The sequence below is a fragment of the Vombatus ursinus genome, unplaced genomic scaffold (genome assembly GCF_900497805.2).
Source record: "Vombatus ursinus unplaced genomic scaffold, bare-nosed wombat genome assembly UNPS02014798.1, whole genome shotgun sequence".
NCBI lineage: Eukaryota > Metazoa > Chordata > Mammalia > Diprotodontia > Vombatidae > Vombatus > Vombatus ursinus.
In genome coordinates, this window is record NW_020954576.1 from 9,481,554 (window position 1) to 9,504,775 (window position 23,222).

Sequence of the window (23,222 nt, forward strand, 5' to 3'; positions counted from 1 at the left end):
AGAAAGAAAGAAAGAAAGAAAGAAAGAAAGAAAGAAAGAAAGAAAAAAGAAAGAAAGGAGACAAACATACTTAGGTAGGAGACTGGGTCCAAAAGGTCAGACCAGCTTAAAAAAAAACTATAGTAGAAGTGAGAATTAATAATATATTTTGTTTTTCATTTTTCTTTATATTTAAACTAAATTTTGATGAGAATCTGTATTTGAAAAAAGAATCCTGAATGTTATTTGCTGAATGGAAGCAAAAACATAAAAATGTTATGTTCAAGGAAGAGAAAGGAAAGGGAAAGAAGAGAATATTATGGCGCCTTTTACCCAAGGTAGACATTAACTTATTAACTTATCAATGCATCATCTGATAGCATTCAGAAGGTTAAGGAGTTTCTCACTCACAGGGTTTCAGATGGGGTAATAGCTCACTGTAAGAATTATATGTCACATGTGGATGTTGAAAGAAACCATATAACTACTGTTAAAGCCACAGTTGTATCGACAGGTTAGGCCTAGTTAGGAACTTCTTTTCAACTTCTTTTCAAAGCTCTGTTATGGAGGAAAAGAAGATATGACATACTGCTGAATAGAGAGCATAACATTGTTCAATTCTGGGACAATGAGGTAGGTGACCAAAGTGGTACGGGGTTTGGATACTATGCTAGTAGGCCATATAAAGACTTGTTGAAATAACTAGGAATGTTTAGCCTAGAGAAGAGAAGATAGAGGGAATATGATGGTTGATTTCATTTATTTGAAGCACTACCTCTCAGTAATTCTGGGTAACTCTCTCAAGTTACAGAGAAAGTACAATAGTAGAGCAATTTTCCTCATTCAGAAGCAATGAAATCATAGGTTCAATCTCTATCCCAGCAGAAGTTAAATGGAGATATGCAAAGTAAACATGAAAGGAAGGAAGTGTAAATTTTGTGTCAGGGACTATATAAGGCTGTTCTTGGAGGTCACCCAAGGTCACTTGGAGAAGCTTCCCCATTGAGGACAAAACAAAGAAAAAACAGATTTTTTTCGTGGAAGAAAGGACCTTAGAAGCTATCTTAATACAACCTGAATACAACAGAAATAAATCCCCTTTCTAAGATCCCTGACAAATGATCACCTAGCATCTGCTTGAACACTTCCTGTAATGACTCACTACCTACAGAGGCTGCCCATTTCTCTTTCTGGCCATGCCCCTTCTCCCAATCTTCCCTTCTCGAACTTAGACATCCCAGTTCCTCCAAATGACCCTCATATCTATGCATTAAACTACTAGTCAGGGCTGTTATATACCAGATTCCTGTTCGGAAACTGGTTGGACAGTGTGACCTATGAACCTCTGATATTCTGTGATTTCTTATGGCATAGTTTCTAGTTCCCTACCATTGTGAAAAAAGCGACGTAGGTTACAGAAGGGTGGAGGAGACTAACAATGCCTAATGTGGAAATGTTTGTATCTGGTGCAGTAAATATGGAGTCACAAAGGGCTCCCTGCACGCAAAAGCGAGAGGCCGAGGAGTGCAAGGCACACAGTCCACAGCTATTGGTACTGTGTTTGACAGTAACCAGACTCACTAGGAACAACGTGCGACTGCTTCAACTCTGACTGACTTGCCAGGACCTCAACAAGATCTTTCCTAATAAGTCTGGCGCTGCAGGATTTCTCTCTGAAAAAGTCCCTCCCTCCGCTCTCTCTTTACCACCCCCCCCACCGCACCCCCTCCCACTTAAGTAAGTGGGAGGGACAGGAGGGGGGAGAGGGAGGAGTGACCAACACTTTTTTTCCTTTGGAGAACAATTCTCTCTCCCATTCTCTGCTCCCTCTCATCTTGACCCTTCCCTTGCAAAACATCTGCTTTGTGAATGGACTTGATGTGTTTTCCACGGTCATTCTTTAACCTTTAGACCACATGGTTTGGGTGCTGTACAGAGCTCCAGACGCAGTCTGGGTCTCCCTGGCCTGGACTCTGAAGCTTAACCTTTGCCATCTCGAATCCCTCGCTGAGGTGTGCGGATCTGTAAAATCTGCTTGTCTCTTAACCCCTTAAACCCCCTCCTCTTTTCACCCTCTTCCAGGCGCTGGTTGCTAGTCCCGCCCCCTCTCTGATTTAGAATTTGCATAACCTCACCAGGGTCTACCTCCTCCTCTCAGCCCCCCACCCCGCCCCTCACCCCCACCCCACACCCTACTGCGTCATTGTTACTCCTATCTCGGGGCTGACTGACCCATAGGCGCCTTTTCCCCTTGTTTAGTGTTCTAGCCTTATACAAAGGGAGCCCCGCGTTGCTCCTTCCAGGTTACAACACGTGGGGGAGGGGGACGGAGAAGGGGGTGCAGGGAGGGGCCCAGATGAACTGTAGCACAGAAGGAGGAACAGGCTGTACTGCCCACATCATGTTTCCCGGCAACAAAGAACGTACGATAGATTAGCCCTAACTTGCAAAACAGTTGAGGTGGAGCGGTTTGAGGGAAGGGGGGTGGGCAGAGGGGTGTGGAGATACAAACCAAACCTTTGCTTGATCTGTTTAGGGGGAAATTGAAGAAGCCGTGTCTGGATTGGAAAGAGAACCGGTTGTTTGGACAACAGAACATAAGCCACACCTGGCTGGTTCATAACCCCTTTCCTCCCTCCCCACTTATCCCTTGATGACCTTGGGTTACAAATAAGCTTCTAGTCCCAGGTGTTGGTGAAGGTCAGCCCTAGTCTCCCCCCGCCCCGGCCTGCCAGTTTGGGGAAGGGGTTACAAAGGATAATTCCCGCGCCCTGGCCTTGTAGTAGATGATTAACAAATTTCTTTCCGTTAACCCAGGAGTTAATAGTTATTCAAAGCACTCTTTGATAATGGAGGGTGGAGGTGGAGAGGATGAATGCGTTAACCATTAATCCGGGGATATGTCATAAAAAATTAGAATGGAGCACATACTGTAAGGGAGAGTAAGCCATTCCCCAAAGAAGGGCAGAAGGATAGAGGGTTAGACTGGGCAGACCTTGTGGGATGAAGGAGTGGGGTGCGGGAGCTGTTGGAAGTTTTTCAAGTGCATGCACACCGAGAATCTATGCACTTGTCTTTGTTGAAGCCTTTCTTTTTCAGCTTTCCTCCTGCAGTCCACTTCCTCCCAAAATTGCTTTGTCCTTTTTTATGGCTAATCCCCAAAGCCTCTGAAATGTAGGCTATTGTTTTTGGTCCCACACCCTGTCTCTCTCTCCCTGCCTCTCCCCCTCTCTTTCGTCACTTTCTCTCCCTCCTCTCCCTCTTCCCCTCTCTCCCTCTTCCCCTCTCTCTCCCTCCCTTACTCTCCACCTCGTTGGAGGGTTGTTGGGAGGCAGAGCATGGGCAGTGATTTCATGGTGCTTACGAAAATGAGAGGCTTCTGAGGGCCAGCCAAAGCCAGACAGAGGCTATGCAGGCTCCCAGCCAACCTCTCCTTCACAAACCTCCTCTTGCCAATGCACTTGCCCTGCCTAACCCCCAAGCAATCTTTCTCCTTCTGGGCACTGCCTGTTATGTTCCCTCATCTGAAATGGCCACATGACTGTAGCAATAGATAGCTCATTCTTGCTTCTGAGGGGCATAAGGTGGCAGAGTAAGTCCTTTCCATGGAACTGGAAAGATGCCTTGCTGTACAGCTGCCAAAACCTGGGCTGAGAGAAAAGGGAGGAGAAGCAGGTTTCACCAGGCAGTTTCTAGATACCAGCCTTTTGTATCAGGGTATGAATATTCACTACTAGCCATAAGGTAAGTTTGCTCCATTTACAGCCATGATAACTGGCATAATGTCCAAAACAATTGGATGGATGACATTTCCTCATAGACAATATCTGCATAGTCCTGTGGGATTTGACCCCAATCCAGTATTTCTGAGAGTGCTGGATATCTCTGCTTCACTTTTCTCCCAGCTCCTCAAATTCATTGTGACAAAAACAGAGCTCATCATCTCCAACTCTAAATCTGCCTCTCCCCCTTCTTTCTTAATGGCATCACCATCTACCCAGTCTCTTTGTCTCATAACCTCAGACACTTATTTGACTGTATCCTCTTCTGGTCTGCCATGTCTCTTTGACAAAGAATTGCTAAGTATTGAGGATTCTACCTCACCTATCTCTCTCCTAACTGTCCTATTCTCTCCTCTTCATTCACATTGTCATTAAAGTAGTTTAAGCCCTCTTCTGTTCTCCCCTTTATTGTAATGGTCTCATAACTGGTCCTCTGGCCTCTACATTATCATATGCTTTTTTCCCCACTTATGCCTGAGTAATCCCCCTAATCCACCACTCTAATCTTTTTACTCTACTACTAAAAAAAACCCCTTCACTGGCTCCCTATTGCTTGATGAAACTGTAAACTCCTGATTGGGATTTCCAGGGCCTTTCACGATTGGCTCCAACCTGCCCTTTCAACTTTATCTCATACCACCCTTCTCTACATACTCTACATCTTAGACAAACTGGATTTTCTCCATTTTCTCCTTCTGCCCAATCCTGTCACCATGTCTTTTCTATATAAATGTGTTATTATTAATAATAAACATTGCTTTGCCTATGATAGGTTTATCATCTGGTCTATAAACATATCTGTAGAAAAGCCACCTAAAACCTAGGCTCCTGCTTATTTGATTGAGTAGAAACACCACTTCACTCCTTTGTAAAAAGACCTTCCTCCATATGTATGTTATGTAGGTAGGTAGGTATGTATACATACAGACACACACACATATATACATATACCCACATATACACATACATAAATATTTGTGTGTGTCTTTCCCAGAAAGGGTCCAAAGTGATCTCTCAAACATGATGGCACAGTGGATAGAGCATTGGACCTGGAGTCAGAAAGTCTAGAGTTCAAATCTGGCCTCAGGTATTTACTAGGTATATGACCCTGGGAAAATTAGTTAACTTCTCTCTGCCTCAGTTTCCTCACTTTTAAAATGAGAGTAATGATAAAACCTACTTTGCAGGATTGTTTCAAGGATCAAATGAGAATATTTGTGAAACCACTTCCCATAGTGCCTGGTACATAGAGTGGTATAAATACTTGTTCCCTTCCCCTTCTGTAATCTGGCTCCAACCTACCTTTTTAGCCTCATCTCATATTACTCTACGCTGTGCCTTAAGTACATCTATATTCCTTAAATACAAGGTTTCCTAATTCTATGTATTTTCATTTCATATATATGGAATGGCTTCCACCAACATATGTACCTGTGGAAATTCTACCTATCCTTCAAAGTCCAACTCAAGTGCCAACTTGCCCATGAATCCTCCTTTGCTTCTCCTGCTTAGAAGTGATTTCTCTCTCCTCAAATCTCTTATAGCACATTATTTATATCACTCCTATAGTTAGGTTCAACTAGAATAATTATTTAGGTATATGTTAAATCTCCCCAAATGGATTGTTAGCTTCTTGAGGATAAGGACTCTTGTCTTATTTCACCTTTATCTCTCTCTAGCCACTTAAGTACTTAATAAATGCTTATTGATTGATTGACTGACTGTCTTGACAGGCTTGGCATAGTGCCTTGACGATAGTAGATGTTTAATAAGTGTTTGTAGATTGAAAGTTTAAATAAATACATGTATAGTTCTTTGTATTAGATAAAAATTATTGACCATATTCATGAGACAAAAGCTTTGATCTCTTAAACACTCCCTTGGTGAGATTTATTTGATTTGATTCAAACAGGATTTAAGGCATATTTCTCTATTTCGGGAGTAACTTGAGTAACTCTCAAGGAGTAAGGTTCTAAAATGATAGTATAAGAGCATGAGAATACCTCCTCTTAGTAACTGAGTACCAGATATCTTGAGCCAGGTCTAGTGTCTGTAATGGAGATGAGTTTGGACAAATGATTCCCAGTAGCCAATTACACACCAAAAAGATACATATCCCTTGTTAGGTCTTCAGATGATAAGAAGATAAGTCTTTCTTTGTACCCTCTATGATGATTTTGCTGACACTTTATGTAGTAAATAAATACCTCATTGGTCAGTGTGGGGTATACATATCCACTGTCTAAACCACGAATAGTTTTAGAAGCAGAGTTTTGTATTTGAAATTTGGAAGACCTGATTCTGTTTCCTCATCTAGATGACTTCTCAGGTGCTTCCTTCCATTTCTAAATCTCTGATCCCCTGATCCCATAATAGGACTCCTCAAAAGCCACTGCTAGGTTGTGAACCGTCCAGTTAGATAGTTTCCCTCATGTGCAACGTGAGGACAAAATCATCAGGCTGCAGGTAAGGCAGAAGCACAGAATCTATGACAAACCTCCTGTTGGAGCCCCCACCATGGTACCCTGACGTTGTGTTCCAGACTCAGGAAGAGACACCCAGAAGGTCAGACTGTCTGTCTGACAACCACACACTGCAGATCAAAACAGTCAGGAAACCAAGAGGAATCACATAAGGGGTCTGTGGTTGGTTCTTGTTGGGTTTTTTAAAAATTTTAGGGTTTTTTTTGTTGGAGGAAAGTAAAGGTATATGTAACTAATATTTGGTATGTTATCTTGTCAATTACCTCTCTGAGCCGTTGTTTCCTCATGGTAAAAATGAGTGGGCCTAAAATGGGGGGTCCTAAAACTTTTTTGTGTGTCATGGATCCCTTTTGTCACCTGGTAAAGCCTAGAGAGAGCCATTTTCAGGGATACTGTTTTTAATTGCCTAAAATAAAATATATAGAATTACAAAGGAAGCCAATTATATTAAAATATGGTTATCAGAATATTGAGAAAAAAATAAATTCCTAGATCCCTTGAAATCTATCAATAAGCCTCACCAAGGGGTCTTTGAAACCCCAGGTTAAGAACTTTTGGACTGGAAGAGCTTTATGGTTCCTTCCAGCTCTGACACTCCATGATTCTGTGACCTATTTGCTGCTGTCTGGGTGTCATCATCTATGTGCAGGCAAAGGAAATAGGGTTGAATGTCTTAGAGGCCAGGAGAGAGTTTGAAAGTACAGAATGGGAGTGGCACCATGAGCTGATCTTCTGTGTGGAATATATTGTGCCTATATTGATAAACTGGGTAAATATGTACCTCTAGACACAGCCTTTGGCTAGCACCAAGAAGCATAGCTGAGCTTACTTGGTCAAAAGGGAGATAATTGTGTTCTCAGCTAGAAATCCAGAGATATGCAATGGATTCTTCTTAAAAGGTTTCCTCTATAACCCCACATAACACAATTAGATGAAAAATCTTTTGGATCAAACTTATCCTTATATATTATGGGTGGTCGAAAGAAATGCGGTTGAAGTTGTACCTAGTAAAACACTCAAATAATTAAGAAAACCACTGTTTGGCATTATGCTGCCAAAACACCCACTTGTTCTATTGTGTTATTGTCCATATCTACCCCTTAACTGCAGGTGTACCCTAAGGCTCTTTCTTGAGCCTTCTTCTGTTTCTGCTTTCTACTATCTTACTTGGGCATCTCATCAGCTCCTGTGGGACCAAGTGTCCTCTCTATGTAGATGACCCCCAAATCTATATATCTAGCCCTAGTTTCTCTCCTGAGCTCCTGTCTTGCATCACCAATTGCCTATTGGACATTTCAAAGTGGATTATCCCACAGATAGTTCATTGCCCACCTCTCCTGCAAAAAAAATTAATTTGACACTTTTCTGAGCTTCTCTATTCGTGACAAGGCCACTACTATCCTTCAGATTACATGAGTTCACAACCATAGTGTCATCCTCTCCTCAATCCCACTCACCTCACATATACAACCAGTTGTCAAATCATGTCATTTCTATTGCCATATCTCTTGCATCAGTTCAAAGTCAATACTTTAGTTCAAGGCTTCATCTAGGTTATTGTAATAGCCTCCTAACTGGCCTCCCTGCCCCAAGGCTGTCCCCAACTCCAATGCATCCTCAGGCACATTTGCCAGTGATTTTCCTAAGGTACAGGTTCGTTTAACCATTCACTCCCTTCCTCAATAAATTCCAGTAGCTCCCAATTACCAAGATAAAATATAAACTCCTTTTTATGGCATTTAAAACCTTTCACAACCTGGCCCCAACTTATCTTTCCAGCTTGATTATACATTACTGCCTTTGATGAATATCGCTCTATTTCCTTCTCTGTTCCTATGCACTGATTGTTCCCTCTGGGCTTGTATTATACTCTCCTCTCCCCTTCATATGTTAGACTCCCTAGTCTCCCTCAACTCAGTTAGGAAGTCCCACTTCTTAATGAGGCCTTTCTGATGACACCCCCTTCCCCAGCTTCTAATGTCTTCCCTTCTAAAATCACCTCAAATCTATTTTGTATATATTTAGATGTGTGCATGTTATATCCAGTTAGAATGTGAACTCTTTGAGGACAGGGGATATTTTGCTTTTGTCTGTGTATTCCCAGCATTTAGCATAGTGCCTGGCACAAGTAGGTGCTTAATAAACACTTTTTGATTGATTGCAAAGCTTTTCACTTTGCAGCAGATAGTTTTTCTCTGTGTAGATACAACATTCCATTAAAATGCAAGCTTCTATAATTAGAGCTATGCAAATGAAAGTCACACTGAGGTTTCTCCTCACATGCATCAGATGAGCAAAGATGACAAAAAAAGTATAATGATAAATGTTGGAAGGGCAGTAGCAAAACAGGCACATTAATGCACTCTGGGTGGAGTTATGAATTGGAATGGCCATTCTGGAAAGCAATTTGGAACTATATCCAAAAGTCTATGCATATTTTTTGAGCTAGCAATATCACCACTTGGTCTGGACCCCAAAGAGAGTAAAGAAAGTAAAAGGACTCATAAGTACAAAAATATTCAAAGTAATTCTTCTTTGCAATGGCAAGGAACTGGAAACTAAAGGGATTCCTGTTAATTTGTGGAATACCTGCACAAATTATGGTGCATGATTGTAATAGAATACTGTTGTACTATAAGAAATGACAAAAGGGGTGGTTTCATAGAAACCTAGGAAGAATTATAAGAACTGATGCAGAGTAAAGTGAGCCAAACCAGGAGAACAATACCGTAAGAACAAAAAACTTTGAAAGACTTAACAACTCTGATCAATGAATGCGCTGACTATGATTCCAGCACTAATGATGAAATATGCTGCCTACCTCCTGAAGGAGAAGAACATCGTCTAAATATTCAGAATTAGACATAACACTTTTAGACACAGCCAATGTGGGAATTTGTTTTGCTTGACTATGCATATTTGCCCAGGGACTCTATTTTCCTTTTTTTCAAAATGGGGGTGGGAGGGAGAGAAAATAAATATTAATTGAAAAAACATAAAATTGAATGCAAGCTTCTGGAGGGCAGGGTCAGTCTCATTTTTGCCTTTCTATCCCCAATATCCCTGGCCCATAGTAACTACTTAATATTGATTTGAACCTGAGTTTCAAAAGGGATGTAAACTCTTTCAAAAAGGAAGTTCTAACATATGTTGCGTTTTTGCTTTGTAGGGAAAAAAGCTCCAATACACTTGGTGTATAAATATATGTATGTATATGTGTATGTATGTGTATGTGTGCACGTATATATCTGTATATATGTGCACACATATATAAATATAACATATTTGTATGTATATACACATAAATATATATATATATATCTTTGTGTATATGTGCATATATGTCTATTATGATGTATTTATTAGTTTCTTATTTGAATGTGGAATCATACTTCCTCATATGTTTGCTTTGAAGAAGTATTTTGTAAAGTTTAAGGTGCTATGTATATATTATACTGTGAATGCCTCTTTAGACTATGAGCACCTTGAGAGCAGGGACTGTCTTTTGCCTCTGTGAGTGTGCGTGTGTGTGTGTGCAGACATATATATATATATATATATATATATATATATATATATATATATATACACACACACACATACATATATTCCCAAATTAATTGGCACCATGCTTATTTTATGGAGTAGGATAACAGGAGAATTAAGTAGAATTTTTTAGAGCAGTCATACAGCTGAAAATGTTTTTACCTCCACAAACTAGAATATGAATAGTAAAAACACAATAACACAATATGAATAGCAAAAATCACAATGACAACAGCTTATATTTACATAGTGAGTCAGCCATTAGGCATTGATTAAGCCCTGCTATATGCTGGGCACTGTGCTAAGTGCTAGCGATGCAAAGGCAAAAAAAACAGTCCCTGCCAAACTAAACTCAGGGATACCAAGTGAGTTGCCCAAGTTCTCATCACCAGTGAATGTAATAGCTAGAGCTTGAACTCAGGTCTCCTGCCTGGACATCAGCGCCCTGAAGCCCTATGCCAATCTGCTTCTCAACGCTGCATTGGGAAGGTTTAGGAAAAATATATATTGAAAGTTTGAATGACCATATTCATTATTCATGTTTATTAAGCCTTTCTGCCAAGACAATTTATGATTTCTAATAAGTGTGTTGTTTGTAAATCACCAGGGGGTAAGGAAAGGAATACTGAAAATTGCCAAACTAATTTTGATTAGGACAAGTTATTTTATATGAAAGGAAATGGAGTGATTTGCACTTACAATGTTACAGTGTACAACAGGTACATGCATAACTAACTTGACCCTCTTCCCGTCAATTGGAGGCGATTGCTGGCCAATCAATTCAATTGCTTTGCTAAGGCTCCAAAATAGAACTTCATATGACCGAAAGGACTACCATCCTTCCGTGTCATCTTCCACCTTGGAGTGAGGGGAACCAAGGGCATTATTGGGAATTCTTTTCTCTCTAACATTAAATCCTCTTATCATTCCTAGGAGAAAAGGAGAGAGTTGGGAGCATTTTCCCATTTAAAAAACTGCTGTGGATATAGAGATAGAAAATAAGCATTACAATCACTCTTAGGAAACAAGTGAATTTGTGAATTTGGTTTGGTCTAGGACTAAACAAGGAGATTTCTTTCTTGTCCATAGGCTATTATTATTGGTCAAGTTAGACAAAAAGTCAATCAGTCTTATCGAGCCATGAGGTCATAGATTTAGAGTGGAAAGAGTCACTTTGAAGTCATTGAGTCTAAACCTGTTCATTTTACAGATGAGAAAACTGAGGCCCTGGGAAGTAAAGTCATTTAACCAAAGTTACACAGGAATTTGAACACAGGTCTCTGACTCCAAATCTCATACCCTTTACTCTGTACCAGATTGTTGAAAGGAGAGATAAAACCTCAGCTGAGTTTCCCAGAGCACTTTTTCTCTTCTGCCATGCTAAAAAGTGAGCCCATCCTTTGCTCAATTACATGGAGCTTTTGCCCATTTCCTTTACCCCAGGTGTTTTTTTCCCCTCTGCCCTAAACTTCCTTCCACCGAGAGATCAGGAAGCTTGAACATGCTATGGGAGGAAAGGGATAAAGCAAAACTGAGACGCTTCTGAAGGCAAGCTTTACTGATACAGTAAATATTTGTCAACGAAGGTAATAGTCCAAGTTCATCTCTGTATTGTCTCTTTGATCCCACGATCCTACAGGGGAGAAATATTCAATTGTTGAAAATTTCTCCCACTGTGCAAAACACCTTGGAAATAGGTGAACAAATATACAATTTGGAAGTTTAGGATGAAGAGAGGAAAGTATTATTTGGTTTGTGAAGAATTTCTCCATTGTGGATCCCCAACAAAAATCACCTTCTTGAGTTAATTAGAATGATAGGAACAGAAATTTAAGGCTGAAAGGGAAATAAGAGGTTATCTAGTGTAAGTCCTTCTCAGATGGAGAAACTGAGGCCTAGAGGGACTAAATGACTTGGTCAAGGTCTAGATGACCTGTAAGGCCCCATCCCCCTCAGATGTTCTATGCTTCCGTTATTCTACAATGAGATGAGACCATCTTTCATTTTTGCAATGCTAATTACTTTGCTGTTGGTTCTTTCCCCACAGTGGCCACAAAATGTGAATGACATATTGCTGAATGTTCCTTCCAATATATATGATATACTGCATTGGATGGCCTTTCAAATGAGACACATTTGAACTATGACAGAATGCAATCCCTTAAAATGATTTTTTTTTTGAGGAAGGGAGGCCTGAACCTGGGTCTTCATTAGAATAGTGAGCTGCTAGTTTAGAGACCTCGCCTCTTCCTAAGCAGGTAAGAAACATCTGCAACTTAAAGCTTGATATCATTACTGAGAATACTAGGAGATTAAGTAATGATTTGGGATCACACAGAAGGAGGACTTGAACTTAATGGAGGTCATCTTGTCCTCAATCCACTACACCACTCTGCAAACATATAGGAAAACCTACTCACAGTTAATGGCAGCTAGGTGACACAGACTCATCTTCGTGAGTTCAAATGTGATGTCAAACACTTACTAGGTGTGTGACCCTGGTCAAGTCACTTAACCCTGTTTGCCCCAGTTTCCTCATCTGAAAATGAGTGGGAGAAGACATGGCAAACATCGCTAGTATTTTTGCCAAGAAAACCCCAAATGGGATCATAAAAAGTTTGGACACGACTGAGCAACAAAATTCATAGTTAAATAAACCCAGCATCCAAATAGTGATTACTAAGTAGGAATTTCTCTCTCCCACAAAAAATAATAACCTTCAACTCCAACAAAATGTTTAATAAACACTCATTAGAGATTTAGAATAGCTCTTTGAGCTCAAAATGATTATCCCTTTTACAGGTGAGGAAACTGAGTCACAGGGGTTGAAAGAGCTGCCTAAAGCCATGCCACAAGCAAGAAGCAGGGCCAGGGTTAAAACTCAGACTTGTTGGCTCCTCATCGGGAGTGTAGTTTCATGGAATCTGCTGGGATTGCTCATAATTCCCAGTGAGTTATCCCACAACTTAACCTTCCAGAGACCTAAAAAAACCACTGTCACAAAGCTAATTACTGTTCCCACCCCTAAATCTGTGGCCTGGGGTTGAATCTGGTACTCTGGTTCATGCAGACACCATGACAGGAAGACGAAGTTCAAGGCTTTGGCAGGAGGAAAATGAGCAAACCCAGATCAGTTTGCATGATTTCTACTTTCCCTGTTTATGGAAGTTGTCTCCTCAACTACTCAATAGTAAACTACACATCACTGCAGATGGATTAGCAGGGAGAGCAGGGAGATTTTGGATTTGCTGTTTCCACTTCAAGTTCAACAAACATTTGTTAAACACATGATGCTGCTTGCCATTTTATCTGGTAATGACCAGAATCAACATAGGACTGGGGGTGACATTCCTTACCTCTCTGTTTTAATTTTATGGAAAGAAGGGAATGGAATAGGGTCCCTACATGAACCAGAAAAATAAAAAATAAAGGTAAGTGAATTCCCAAGATAGTGAAGGCTATACATTTGATGCCTGAACAGAACAGTCTCTGTATTCACCAGCAAGTAACCTGAAGATGTATGTATACGAGATATGTGCCAGCACATCACTGCTGCTCTCCTCACCATGAATGCTATCACTGCCTGTGCCACTGGCACCACAAAGGCAGTAGTTTTGGGCTTCTAGTGGATGTGGCACCATTTCCCTGTTGTAATGCTATCTATAGACCCCTCAGAGAATGTCATCTGGAGGCTAGAGAATTTAAATGGGATGTTGAAGAAGTTGGTTTCTACCCCTGGACAATGACTCCATAGAGGAGATCTAGAGTGAGTAATAGAGTCTCTCCCACTAAGTTTGGTGTTGGTGGTGTTGAGTCATTTTTCAGTCTCATCTAACTCTTCATGACCCCATTTGGGGATTTCTTGGCAAAGTACCAGAGTGGCTTGCCATTTCCTTCCCCTGGCTTACTTTACAGATGAGGAACTGAGGCAAACAGTGTCAAGTGACTTGCCCAGGGTCACACAGCTAGGCCAGATTTAAACTCAGGCTGATGGGTCTTCCCGACTCCAGGTCCAGCACTCGATCCACTGTGCCACCTAGCTCTTCCACTAAGTAGGGGTAACAATACTTGCCACTGACTGACTATATAGAAATGAAAAGTATTCCTGTTTCTAAAATGCCTTGCCCTCTGCAGAAGATTATGGTAGCCACCAACAAAGCATAGTTAATGCTGCAAAGTCCATGAGGGATGCCAGTTCAATCAATTCAATAAATGTTTTCAAGTACTTACTGTGTGTCAAGCACTCCAATAGGTACTAGCGGAGATTCAAAATTTAGCTAAGATGCAGCCCATACAGGAGACAGCATGGTGTAAAGGTAAGGTGAAGATCTAGTGGCGGGAAGACCTGGGTTCAAATCCTGCATCAGATTCCTTCTAGCTATGTGACCTTGGGCAAGTCACTTAACTGCTATGGGCCTCAGTTCTTCACCTGTAAAAAATGAAGGTTGGACTGAATGACCTCTAATGTCCTTTCCATCTCTAAATCTATGATCTTTGTCTTCATGGAGCTTGCACTTTAACAAGAAGGGATAATACAAATACAAATAACAGCAATACAAAATCACACATTGTATTCAAGAATGCAAATAAAGTGAGGTGTCAGGGGGAAGACTGTTACTGTCTGGGGAAATCAGGGAAGCAATCATAGAGAAAGTAGCATCTGAGTTGGGTACTAAAGGAAATTTACTGGCAAAGAATCAGGGGGAGAATATTTTATAGCATAAGCAAAAGCAAAGAGGCAGGAAAATATAAGTAAGTTTGGGAGACAATAACTAGTTCAGCATGGGGAGAAGATATCCAAATAAAAGGGGACTAGTATGAAATAAAGCTAAAAAAGTAGAATAGCACTAGATTATGGAGAGCCTTGAATGTTAAACAAGGAGTCTGTTTAATCAATAGGAAAACATTTCACTAAAGTATTTTGAATAAAGGAAAGGGATTTACTTTGTATAAGGAAGATTAGTCCAGCACTGAAATGAAGGAATTATTATTAGCATTGTCATTATTATTGTTGCCATTGATGTTGAGAAGAACTCTGTATGGCTTTATAGTTTGTAAAGCACTTTCCTCAAAATAACCTTTTAAAGTAGAAAGTGCAAGGCATTGTAATATCCATTCTGTACATTTTATATAAAAGACTAAAAGGAGGAAAGTGACTTGTGGAAAGTCATGCAGCGGGCTGTTCTCAGGGCATGGGGAGAGAAGGGAGGCAGGAAGACTTGTTAGAAAGCTATAGCAGGCAGGTGGTTGGGAATGAGGACTTGCATTAGGTTGGTATCGGCGAGAATAGAAGAGTGGCAAAGAGAAACCATTGGGAATTATCCTCCTTAAGGTATTAGGAAGAGGCATCACAGAAGAAGACAGAGGAGGAAGAGTTATGAGAAAAATCAGTAATTATGTCTGAAACCAAAGGAAGAGAGAAAATCCAGAAACAGGGGGTAGTTGAAAATGTCAGATGTAGAAAAGTCATGGTGGATGAAGATTGAATAAAAGCCACTGGATTTGGCAATTAAGAGGTCATTAGAGACTAATGAGCGACCAATGTCGATGTCAATAGAGTAACAAGTATGGAAGTAGATTACCAAGGTTGAGGAGGCAGTGGGTGATGAGGAAGTAGAAGCAGTGGGTGTAGATATCTTTTCCAAGAAGTCTGTCAGTAAAGGCAAAAAAAGAGAATTGAGTAGAAGGATGAAGCTGGCCCAACTCTATCTAATCTCACAACAACTAAGCTGTTCTCAAGATTAAACAAACAAAAAACAGATTAAACAAAAACTGTACTATGTGTACTCATAAATATGTAGCAGAACTTTCAGTACTTTCAGTCTTTAAAAATAGGGTATGTTCTCTATATGAAGCAGAAAAGTATTTCAGCTTTTTTTCAATCTCTTGAACAACTGGGTACAATATTTCCCATCTTAGCTCAGTGTTTCCATAGGATTCTTATTCGGTTACCCCCTTGCTCCTGTTGACAATCCATTGATGATTCCAAATTCATACTGTTTTCTTAAGGATCGAGGGAGATTTCTCTGTGTAGATAGCTGCCTTGCTGTGTTCTATGTACTGAAGTTAAGAATGGAAGCATGCAAAAAAAAAAAAAGGAAAAAGAAGATGAAGAAGAATTAAAGCATGCATTTAAATTCTGATATCCTGAGCGAAACATACAAAACTGATTTTCCCAAAGTGCAATTCTGACCAATTAAGTCCAGTGGCTCCTATTACCTCCAGAGCAGATATAAACATTATTGTTTGGAATTTAAAACCCTTCACAATTTGACCCCAACCTACAATCCTATCCTTATTGCATACCACTGCCCTTCATGTATACTGTGATCCAACCAAATTGACCTTCTTAGCCTTCCTCATATACAGCACTTCACCTCCCCACCTCCATGCCTTTGCAATGGCTTTCCCCCATGTCTTGAATATATTCCCTCATCACCTCCATCTCTCAGGATCACTAGCCTACTTCAAGGCCTTTCCCTACCTTCCAAGCTACTCGTGCCTTCCCTGCCCAAATCACCTTGCATCTATTTGGAATATATCTTGTATAAACTTGTGCATGTATATGTTGTGCCTTTGGTCTATACTGTAAATTCCTTGAAGTCAGAGACTGTTTTCCCTTTTATCTTTGTGCCCCCAACAAGAAGCACAATGCCTGGTATAAAAGTGGGCACTTAATAAATGCTTAGTGATTGGTTGGTTGATATCAGAAGGATCCACTAGCCTCTGTGTCAACTCAAAAGAACAGAAAAGTCGAGGAGAATGAGGCCTAGAAGAAGATCAATTAGCAATTAGGACTTCATTGGCAACCTCTGAAAGAGCAATTTTATTAATGTGGTCCAGACGGTATCCAGATTACAAAGGGTTGAGCATGGAGAGGATATATATCCTTCCATATGTCTTTACAATGCTAACAACACCTGAATAGTATTTATGTCAGTGTTTAGGCATACACAAGCCTAAGTTACGGGGGAGAAAAAAAGGACTGAGCATTAAACTGTCCTCAGCTAGCAGTCTAACATCTGGATGCAAGTGCTCTGGGTGTTTGGATCCCAGAGTACTCACTAGATCCAGTAAAAACAACCTGTCTAGTCAAGTCACTCCACTTTTCCCTCCACTGATAAAATGAGGATAATACTATGATTCTTAACTTGTTTATATAAAGTAATTGGAGAGCCCAGGATTAAAGGCATTATTTAGTATGAGTTCAAAGCATTATATAATTTTTTATTACTCTGTATTCCTGAGACTTCTTTTCTGTTTGCTTGGCTTGCAAATCCAAGACAGAGCAATAAAATATCTTTTATACTAGGACCTTTCACCCAAGTGTTTCCCAACTTCACTTTTTAATCATACATCGAAAAAGAAACAGTAAAAATGGAGAAGGGTGAAGAAGAACAGGATAATGAGACCATTATGTAGTCATTGTGTATAAATAGGGCCAGGTCCATTTCCTTTGAATTCTGCTTTGGGGTAAAATCCTTTTTTCCTGCCACTTTAATGAATGATTTCTAGGCAGCTAGGTGACAAAGTAGATAGAGAACCAGGCCTGGAGTCAGAAAGACTCATCTTCATGGGTTCAAATCTGGCTTCAGACACTTACTAGCTATGTGACCCTGGGCAAGTCACATAAGCCTGTTTGCCCAGTTTCCTCATCTGTAAAATGAATTGGAGAAGGAAATGGCAAAGCACTCCGGTACTTTTGCCAAGAAAACCCCTAATGGGGTCACAAAGAGTTGGATATGACTGAAAAACAACTTAGCAACAATGAGTGACTTTGACATAACTGCTTGAATTTACTGTGTAGTCAATCTGTGCCATCAGTGACCTTGAGCAATTCAGTTCATCTGTCTAGGCTTCAGTTTCTGCATTTGTAAAATGAGAGACTCAGAGGACACAACCTTTTAGGTACTTCCTTGTATGTGGGTCTGTGATGGATTTGGAACTAGAGGAATCAGAGGACCTCCGGTCAACTCATGGTTCTGACATTTCATACCTATATGACCTTGGACAATTCATTTAACCTCTTTGGGTCCCCTTCCCTATCTGCAAAATAAGGGGGTTGGACTAGCTGACATTTGAGGTCCATTAAAATTCTGAATCTATGATACTACAATCCTAATGTGCCTAAGATAATCCTAAAATTCAGGAATTAAGATGGGTCAAAGTAGCAAGTTAACCCATTATTTGATCTTGTTTTCTTGGTTGAAGTGAGAGATAATTTCTCCAAGGATCTGAGCTCTATAAAGTCATTTTTCCTAAAATCCCCATCATCTTGAAGCAGAGAATTGTAGAAACTTAGCATTAGAAGAAACTTTAGAGGTAATCCAGCCCAGCCTTTCACCTAGTGAATCAATCTCTTCTATAATATTCCTAACAAATCCATCAATGCTCACCAATAAAATATAAGGTCCTTGAGGGCAGGGATTATTTCATTTTTGTCTTTGTATATTCAGCCTTTCACACTTGTTTTTGGTCCAGATCTGTGATTTCATCAGTTTGAGGAACTCCCCATGTGGAAACTCCCTATACCCATGATGCAAATTATTAATTCATCTGTAATTTATAGTCTTAAAGAGTTGCCCAAAGCACTGAGCAGCTAAGTGATTTGTCTATGGTCACAAAGCAAACATGTACCAGAAGTAGGACTGGAACCCACGTTTTCCTGACTTGAAGGCTAAATATTGATCCACTATGTCATGCTTCCTCTTAGCCTTAAACATTGGAGTTGTTTAATAATTATTGAATTTAATTGAATTGGCCATCCAGCCTATGTGAACATTTCTAGTAACAGGGATTTGGATGATTTGGATGTATTTTTTTCTGTACTAAACCCCACCACAGAACTCAGAATTTTTGGCATCACCCAACCTAGTTTAAAAATGCCAGCAACTAGAACTTCAGATATAGGAACCCTTTAGTTGCTGACTCACTGCCTGCCTTTGTTCTGAGAATTTTCCCTCTTCTTCCAGGCTGCTAGAATTATAGAGTTGGAAGAGATCTCAGTAGCCATCTAGACTAATTGAGACCCCCCCCCCCAAAGAATCATTGCCATGACATACTAGAAAAGTTATCATCTGTTGTCTGTGTGAAGACTTTTAAAGAGAGATATCCCATTGCCTCCTGAGCAGCCCATTCCACTTTTGGACAGCTCTTAGTATTAGAAAATATTTCCTAACATCCAACCAAAATTAGTTTGTTTGCAAATTTGCTAGTAATTCTTCTAGTAGTTCAACTCATTGCTACTAGTTCTTCCTCGGTGACCAAAGAGAAAAAGTCTAATATTTCTTCCATATGACAAAGCTTCACATATTCAACAGTTACCATATTTCCCTTGAGTCTTTTCTTCAGGCTAAACATCACTAGCTTCCTCAACCAGTCCTCATATGGTATGGACTAAAGGCCCTTCACCATCATAGTTGCCTTCCTCTAGAGATATTTTCCAACTTAATGTCATTCCTAAACCCTAAACCTAGAACCAAACACAATCTTCCAGATGAGGTCCTACCAGAACCACATAGTAGGAATATCACCTATTTATCCCTAGAATCTATGACTCTTTTAATGCAGCCCAAAATCTCATTTGCTTTTTTTTACCTGCCATATTGGATTGTTGACTCATATTAAGCTAAACTGAACTGCTGTCTTACTATGCCTTCCCAATTTTCAACTTGTGAAGTTGATTTTTTTGAACACAAGAGTAATACTTTACATATAGCCCTATCAAATTTCATCTTATTAAATTCAGCCTGGTGTTCTAAGCCTGTCAAGATCTTTTTAAATCTTCTCTCTGTCATTCAGTATATTAGTTATCTCTCACAGATTTGTCTCATTTGCAAATCTGATAAGCATGCCATCAATGTTTTTACTCAAATCATTGATAAAAATATTAAGCACAATAGGACCAAGCATAGATCCCTGTGCTACTCAACTAAAGACCCCCATCCAAGTTGGTCTTGAACTTTTAATGATACTAATCACATACCTAACAAATAATCATCCAACCATCAAGCTGGAAGTGAGAGGGAGACCACCATCTCCCCTTGATTCACACACACATACACACACACACACACACACACACATTTTTTCCAGAAAACATTTCCTTGACCCAATTTCTTCCCTTCACTATCAAACTTCTCAGAAAAGTAGAATGAATATTCTTTGATTGATGTCTCTACTTCCTCATCACCCACTTTCTCCTTAACCCTTTATAATCTGATTTCAGCCCCTAGCCCTCTAAAATTATTCTTTCAAAGATCACTAATCCATGAATCATTGAACCTAACTCTCTTTTCCCAGTTATCATCCTCCTTGACTTCTCATTAACTCTACAGATTCGCCTAGGCTCAAAATTCCAGACTCATGATCATAGAATTTCCAATAGATTTAGAAATGCTGATGCCAAAATTGAATTGTCAGTACCAAAGAGGATTTATGAATGGCTCTCTCCTCCAGTCATCTGACATGCTTTTGGTAAATGTGATTAATTTGTTCAACATTCAAATTGAAGCAGAAACCCCAAATGTCCTCATTCTGGAAGAATGTAAATACCTATTTTTACCTTAGAGTCATTTGGAATGGGTCCTAGATTTCTTAAATGAATGCAGCTGCCACTCACAGACTGGAAGAAGCCTTTAGGCTAACTGATGTTAGACCTGAGGCTGAGATCCAAGTCTCTCTACATTTAAGAGTTTCTTTGATCTTTTGATGGGCTTGTGATCTCAGTGATTTGGGTACTCCCTCCAACTGCGCAAACCAAAACCCAACTATACTTGTTCATCCATGGACTCTTGATCTCATCAATCTTCCACAAATAGTCTACCCAGTAATATTGGAGCCTTCCTTTATATCTCCTGGTACCACATGGGTACCCATTACATGGGGAAGCACAAGACATTTATTATGCCTTCCTTGGTCTTGCTCCATTACTGGCTCATCTTCTTGTCCAGTTGTACCTTTTTGATGACATCTTTTCTAGCACTATTCCCTTGAAATTCATTGTGGTTGAAATGCTATAACATAGTTATACCCCCTATGAGTCCATTGCACTTTGGGTGATCTATAATTTTGATTCTCCATAGATTGTGGGATTCTATGATTAGCAGCCACTTACAATCACTAGAAGATTCTAAATGGTGATTATAAATGAAAGCTTTTGTATCAGGGAATAACTTGGGACGCTGAAAGTACAGTACTATTTTCTAACTGCAGTTCAGCCTGTAAGTAAACTCCAACCCACTCCCACCACCAAAATTATTTTGATTTGAATGAATGAATGGAAAAGGATCAAGTGCTTACTATAAGCCTGTCACTTTGCTAAGATTTAGGGATACAAATACGAGAAGAAAGGCAATCCCTTCCCTCAAGGAGTTTACATTCTAATAGAGAAGACAAAACATACCCGAGTGGTAGCCAAGGAAAGGTGTTTTGGTCTGAGGAGTCATAGGGATGATAAGTGGAATCGTAAGTGGAATTTATTGACACCCTTTCTCCAGGAATACTGGTGTTTCTTTGATCACTGTTCCCTGAGCAAGGGGGAGAAAGCAGGAAGTTGGGGAGTGGGATGGACTACTCACATGGTAGCACAGCACAAAGATGGCCAGAGTACAGTATAGTGGGTCTGAAGCTGGCTAGATATAGTGAACTGTCAACAGTCAGGAGAGTACAGCCCTAGGGAGAGATTTGAAGTTATTCTATTTTTTTTCCACTGAAGGAACTGTATTTTGATTAGATTAATATTAAAATTAAGTTAAATTCCTTGAACACATCCTCTGATAGAGGCACTAGATGACCCAGAACCATTTCGAGTGGTAAAGGGAAGCCAACCTCAAATGAAAAATCTGTTTCATTAAATAACCCACAAACCTGGACATATTGTGGTTAAACATAAACAACGGGATTGGTCAGTTTCTGATTTGGGAATATGAGACAGACTTCAGTTGAGCAAATGAGAATCAGTTAAGAAACCTGAAGGACTCCCAGTTCAAAATTTCACAAAGGCCAGGGGAAAAAGGAGTATTATGCTCTGCAACTGATTTTTCTGGGTTAATCATTTAGCCTTTTCAAGTTTCAGTTTCATTCTTTCAAATATGAAGATAATAGCAATTCTTTGTCATCAACATCAGCTTGTTGGGTGTTAAATAGACAGTTAATATTCTCTATACATACAAATTCATATTCCCTATATTTTTTGTTGGATTAAATTATTATTTCCACTCAGTGTTTGGCAGGGTTAAATGAACTGACCCAAGGTTTCACATGCAGCTGAATGAAAAGAAAAAAAAAACCAAGCATCTTATAAAGGAAATGTTCTTGAGTTTAAAACACACATATGAAACCCTAAGTCCCCAGATTCTCAGGCATAAGGTGTGGCCAGTAGAATAGAGTATTCATTCAGTAGAGCATTAGAACAATGAAACTCCTGGCTGCATTAATATACAGTGGAAATTCCTCCAAATGATATCCATTAATCTAGTCTTCACTCTACACCACCAAAATAACAGGTATCATCATCTGTATATAATTGAATGCATAAGAGCCAAGGCCTCTGAATCCCAAATGCAACAACCAAGGACTTTGAATTTTATGGGGACCACAGTGAGGCTATTTGGAACAATTTAGAGTTTAAATGTCACCAAAGATCATATTTTAAAAATCTCATAATATGTTTTAGAATAAGTTTCAATAAGGGGACATTTAAGGTTTTTGCATAGGTATGAAATAATGTGATAGAAAGGAATCAATTATAGAAACAACTGTAGTCCATTAATATGATCAGTCAAAGAAGAAGCTAAAGCTACCAAGTCCAAGAGTCTAAAAATAGGAGTAATGTGAAGCTGGCCCATTGTATTTTAGAAGACTCTTGATTCTAGTTGTGGCCCCAATCTCCATCTTTTCCTCAATCCTTTACTACTGATCGTCAATGGTGATTGGGAGTGAAGAGATTGGTGGCCTCACTTCGGCCAAAAGGACCATCCTGTCCAGGTGTAAGGGAACAAACAGCGATAACAGTCTGGTAAAGTGAGCCATACATGTTCCAGAAGTATTGAAATGATCTTCTAAGTTATCCTGGGAGTGAAAGGATACATTTTTTTTCCTTTGGAAGAGAGGTGATCATTACTAGGGCTTCAATCAGATAGGATCCCGCAAGATCTTAATCTAGTGCATGTAGCCAATGTAATCACGTCCTTGAACAACCGTTTGCCTCGCCCAGAATAGGCTCAGCCACCTAACTTCAGCCCACAGAGATGCCCAAGCCTTGCGTTATAATAGAATAGGGAGTCTCGATGTAAATTTGCACAAAACCTAGAAACCTTACAGAATCTCAAGGGAGTTCCCTATTTTGCTTCCCAAAAGTCATGGAGATCTTACCATAGATTCCTAGGAAGCAATATTGGGAATTTCTTTGCTATTTGCGTCTAGCTTGGTA